This window comes from Nematolebias whitei, chromosome 1 (assembly GCF_014905685.2).
Source record: "Nematolebias whitei isolate Nwh7 chromosome 1, NemWhi1, whole genome shotgun sequence".
Taxonomy (NCBI): Eukaryota; Metazoa; Chordata; class Actinopteri; order Cyprinodontiformes; family Rivulidae; genus Nematolebias; species Nematolebias whitei.
Window position 1 is genome coordinate 54,419,538 of NC_056498.1, and position 6,214 is coordinate 54,425,751.

Sequence of the window (6,214 nt, forward strand, 5' to 3'; positions counted from 1 at the left end):
GACTTTTTGGGCCCGAATGCAACTCTAGTGTGCAGCTCACACTGCAGGAGAGACTTCCTCCTGCAGCTCCTCCTCCCTCCTCTGCTGCAGAACGGAGATCGACAGAGAAGTGGGCGTGGCCGAGAGCACAGAGTGCAGCTGTGGGTCACTGTTTGTGAAATATGCCTCCATCCACATTATGTGAGGACCAAATCCGTTAATGCAGCCATTAACTGCAGTGCGATACGGCTTCAGTTTATCATAAGAATCCATACGCAACTGTGTGTTGGGCCCCATGCTGTTGTTCTGCCCACATGACTGCTTTTACGTGTCGGAGTTCTGGTAATATTACGACTTTATTCTGGTAACATTACCAGTTGTTTCTCATAATGTTATGACTTTAAAAATTGTTTCTACTTTATCCTCGTAATTTACAACTTTATTGTCATACGACTTTATTCTCGTTCGCAATGTAATTTTGTTTTTCCTTAGTGTGGCCCTAAAGCTCTGTCGTACAGTAGAGCCAACAATAGTGCAAAGGACATTTCACACCCTGGTTCCATTTGAATGGTTGCCCTCAGGCAGGCGCTGAGGTCCATCCAGACCGGGACCACCAGACTCAGGGACAGTCGTTTTCCTAAAGCCATCACACTCTTGAACACGCGCATGTTGACATACTCATGAACTTCTAAAAAACTTTTTTATACATTCAATGTGCATGTGTTGTGACATGCTGCACACCACACTAATTCCTGTACAGGCACCTTGGGAGAGGCTCTGCAGTTTTGTTGTTCTTGAGACAATGATTAATAAAGCTTAATTCATTCATTCGTTCATTCATTCATTCATAAACATATCTAACTTTAAAGATCCTTCCTATGTCAGTTTGTTTCAGTACAAAATAATAAAATTCTCTTCTTTTTTTTTGCAAATTTTGCAAGAACCTTTAAAGTCAACCAGGTCTATCTGTTAGCAAAATATCTCATGAACCACTGGACAGATTTTAATAAAAGCTTGAGAAAGTAATCACTGGATGGACGCCTACAAATGATTAGTTTTTGGAGTCAATCCAATTCAAGTTGTTCTCCACAGCTAGTCAAAATTAGCCAACACAAAATGGCTCTAGCTCAGTCGCTTTTACAGATACCGAGTGAAAATGTAACGTGGTAGTAGCTGGGAGTCCCCCTCAACGCATACCATGAGTGTGACATCTTGCAGTATTGCATATATTGTTAATTTTAGGTTTTGACACAAACTGCTGCAGCTCTGCCATTCATGAACGTAAAGCTCCGGTATGAAAGATGGTGGGGGACGTGCATTCCTTCAAGGATCGCTAGACTTTTAATTCAGAGTGCTTTTACCAGAACATTACTTGGAAAATAAAAAAGGGTTATTAGCACATTACTCCCATCTTAACTTTTCTTCCATTCTTCCATTTAGAGACTTGATTTAAAGCTTGAATGGCCTGACTCGCTCCAGTGTTGTTGAGATTCTTACTGAATCCACTTCAGATGGACTCTTAAGGTCACACGTTAAAGGTCTTCTCACCATAACGAGGTTTAAATCTGGCTTACGGTGCCTTCAGTCATCATAATCCTGTTCTCTCAAAATCAGTGCTCTCATAACGATGTCCTGCTTTAAAAGCAGACTGAAAATATGACCTTTCTACCAAACGTTTAGTTCAATGCGATTGTTTACGAATGAGTATCGTTTTATTTGCTTGTAATCGGAAATGTTTAATATATTAGTTTTTTTTTTCTGATGTAATAATCTGCACTTGATTTTGCTCATCTGTTTTTAGGTGCGCTGACTTTATAATCTCGTATAAAATGTGCTATAAAAATAAACTTCACTCGTATAAGGCCGGGTGCAAATAGTTCTGCATATTTTTATATTCGAAGTACATATAAAAATATGAATATTTCACAAGTTACTGCTGTATGTAATGAATATACAGTACCTGGCTTGGCTGCCAACCACATTTTTTTAAACGTCTTTTTCAACATGTCAATTTATGTCAGTGTAGCATGAAGCTAACGACTGCTCAGACTGACAGATAAAAATAAACTCCTTCCTGCACTTTAGTTTCCTCTCATTAAAGAACAGTGCATTTGTTTTATGGTGGGTGGAAGTCAAAGACAAGAAAGGGAAGTCTTTAATAGATCCCACAGGTTTTCTTGTAAGACTCGCCTACATGTCACGTCTAAAAACCACTGGGGTTCCTAATAAGCAGACAGGGAGACAGGATGGAGGTAAATGATGGACAAAGAGACCGGCGCTGGCAGATGAAGGATAAAAGCTACAAAATATTGGCTCTGCGGTTTAAATGTTCACTTATTGTAGTGCTATTTTACCATCATCAACTCTACAGTAGTTCATTGTTGCAAACTGTTTTGCCAAAATACTTCCCAATATTTAGCAAATTAATCATCATCCCAACGTTAACAATATCAGTACTGCAAATGACTGCTTAGACTGAAATTAATTATGGATTATTACCAATATTTGAATAATCCAATGACCACTTGGTGGCTGCACCCAGTTTAAATGATAGTGGTTGAAATGCTAAAACACACAGGAAGTGTTGTGATGACAGAACACAGGAGTCTGGAAAAGATGAGCTTGTTGCGTTGTCTTCATCATCACAATATCCAATAGTTCATACATCCATTATCTTTATCCGCTTCTTCCTTTCTGGGTTGTGGGGGTCACTGGTGCCCATACCCACTGTGTGAGAGGCAGGGGACACCCTGAACAGATTGCAAGTCCATCACAGAGACACATAGAGACAAACAACATTCACTCTCTCACTCACACCCAGAGACAATTTAGAGTTACCAATCAGCCTAACATACATGTTTTTGGTCTGTGGGAGGAAACTACCCGGAGAAAACCCACGCATTTACAGAGAATATGTAAACCAGTGGTGACTGTAGCCTCTTTTTGGGGGGTGCTCAAGCACCCCTAAATTTTAACTCAGCACCCCTGAAATAAAGCCTAGTTCTCAAATTTTAGATTCACTGAAATATTTAATAAAATTTGAAATAAATGACACTTTTAAATGGGCCATTGAAATCTATGATTTTATTTATTTATTTTTTGCATGAGTTGGATCCTCAACGCCACCTGTCAATCAATCCAGTACGCTCATCAGCAACTGACCAATCGGCGACCTCAATTTGTCCCGAAAGTAAACGCCCCTTACCTGCAGGAGCAACACCCCATTGTCTTCCGACAACACTGCCGGGGTTTTGCATTACAAACGCTTTGCAGTCATAGGTTAATGGTTAAATTAAAGGTTAATGCTTAAAGCTAGTTGTGCTTTGTTTTGTATATGTTGCAACTTCTGGTTGCATAAGTTTAGTCTTGATCCTTTAAAAGTCCCATTTGTGACTGAGCTTCTCGTTATACCACCCTGAACACGCCTGATCTAAGGACCCCTAAAGGTCAGATCCTAGAATCGCCCCTGATGCAAACTCCCTCCAGAAAGGTCCCTGTCTGGGATTCGATTCTTCCACCTTCTCACTGAGAGGCAGCAGCTCCACAAACAGCACCACCGTGTCACCCTCCAGTAGTTATATTGCATATTTTCATTATAGCACCAATTTAAGATAATATATCCATCCATTCATCCATCTTGTTTTTTTTTTTTACCCATGTTTTGCATACATGCAGCAGTCACTGTAAAACAGGCAGTATACACTCTGGACAGGTCAGAGGTCAAACACAGCACTACATAGAGGCAAACGAGACACTCTACCATTTACTCTCCAAACCTAGGAACTATTTAGACTTATCAAATAACTTAACTGTGCAGGTTGTTGGTGAGTGGGAGGAAACAAGTTCCTGGAGAGGTCCCACACGTTTATGTGTAGGAGGTGATCCTGTGATCTTCTTGCCGTCATGCCATCCTTAACAAGATTTAAGAACTCGAATGCTGTGACACGTTGGGATGAACAGTGATTTTTAGTATTTGAATTTGGTGGTCAAATTCAAAGAACTGATGTGACTGTCACAGTTTCTTATTTTTATTTATTTACAGTATTTGTACACCGGCACCTGGTAGTGACACACCTGGTTATTTTCTAAAGAGCAAAATACGTGAGTGGCATATGACACATGTCAGAAATGACTTCATTATTTCCACTGAAGGACCTTACACCAGCAGTGGCAGGCTGCCGACAGATGCTCTGTGCTGCGGCATCCAACCTCACACTGTTTTATTTTCAAGCGTGGTGCTGGTTCATGTCAACAGTTTAAAAATGTATGAGACAAGATTAATTTCTGAGGGTGAGTAATATAGGAAACAAAATATTATTGATTAAAAAATACTAAAAACCTAGAATGTCTATTTTATTTATCCATCCATCTATACATAAAATTATTATTATTATTATTATTATTATTATTATTATTATTAATAATAATTTATTTTTTAAATCTTGTATTTTAAAGCTAATTTGTGGTGTTCTGCATGTTTCATTTGTGTTAAATGACCGGTGTGTTTTCAGTTAAAAAAAAAAATTGTTTTTTTGAACACCTACAACTCTCATCTCTTTCCAAAATAAATAAAATAAATAAGAAAGAAAGAAAATAAAGAGAAAATTCAAACCTTCCCCACATCTTTCTGTCATATTACCTTATTTTGAAAGGATTATAAAGTGGAAGCTATGGTCCTGGGTGAGCTCAGCTTTACTGCCAGAATACAGGGATCTACCAAGACAAGACCAGTGAAATTAAACTGGTGAGGATGTGGTTAATAGTAAAAGAAAAAAAAAATCCTAATTATTACCTGACAAAATCAAAACTTACTTTTGCCTAAAATAACAAATTAATCTGTTTCTCCACTTACTGTTAACATTTTTTTTCTTTTTAGTTTTGTGTTTATAATTCACCTGCTGTGAAATTTAATTTTAATTTGAAACTACCTTTTCTTGAGCTCAAAAACACTTGGGTTTAAATATCTATTTTTTTGTACAGCAGTGTAAAGACTTCTAAAATAGTTTTAACATGAACTGACAGTAAACCTCTTTCGTTTTGGTCCCACTCAGACCATCTAAGAAACTCCAATCCTTTAAACTGTGGTTTTTCTAAAAGCTATCCACAACAGGTAAGATAGTAACTATTTATAACATTTTCACAGAAACCAACTTGAAAAACTAAACCTAGTTTTAAACTTCAACAGTTTTCATTCAAAGCTTATAGGCCATACAAATCAACAGTGAAGTAGGCCAAAAACAAAGCAAAATATCACAAACAATTCTTGTGAACAACGAAGAAGGCTTTGCATCCCCAGCTCACCATCGTATGTTTAACTTAACAGCTCAAATATACACGAAATAGACATTACAGACAAAAGGGTTAGGCTCTGTCAACAATTCTTTATGACTGGAAGGCATCTGTTTCACAGTCGACTTGGATCCGCTCTCGTCTTCACACCTCTCTGATGTTCTGCATCTTAGCGTAGATTTCCAGTAAAGTCTTCAGTGTGGCGCTTAGCTAATGCTGACTGTCAATCATATTTATCTCACTGTAAAGTCCAGAAACTGGGGTCAGTTTTCATTGATACTACCCGTAATGTATTGGGATTTAATCATGAATGGCGCTGTCTAACTAGAATCATTTTTACTAATATAAAACAGACAGTCAAAATCTTTTTTGTTTCTATCTGTTGCCAGAGTAATTCTACTGCAAGTCGGTAAAAAGTTCATTAAAAATTAACTTGGATGTCGATCTCGTCCTTTTGAAATGTGAGACAGAACCTCTGCTGAGGATCACACTCTTTAACTACTCTTCTTCTTCTGGTTGCTGAAGATATTTTTCTTATGTTGAAATTATATCGGGGAATGATTGTGGTGCCCATTTGACATTTTTGCACAGACGAATAAGACTCCGAACACCCAAAGTGACTAAACTCTGACTTTCCTTTTCGCAGGACTGTACAGCGGATTTTACATTTGTGCAATTGATTCACGAGACATCACAAATGACGCCATTTTGTCTATGAACTTAAAAAAAGAAGGATTTTTGCCCATCTACTGTACCTTCCTTTCTTGTTCGTAAGTGGTTGCTCACATGTTCCATGTATCCATTATGGCTTGCTCTGTATCCAGCGGTGACCCGGCTCGTAGTGACAGATAAACGGCAGCTCCTTTGCTGTGACCTATTGAAAGGACGCAAAAATTACATCTCGGGCGAGATACGCACTGAATCACATTTTCAGCATTTAGCCGAC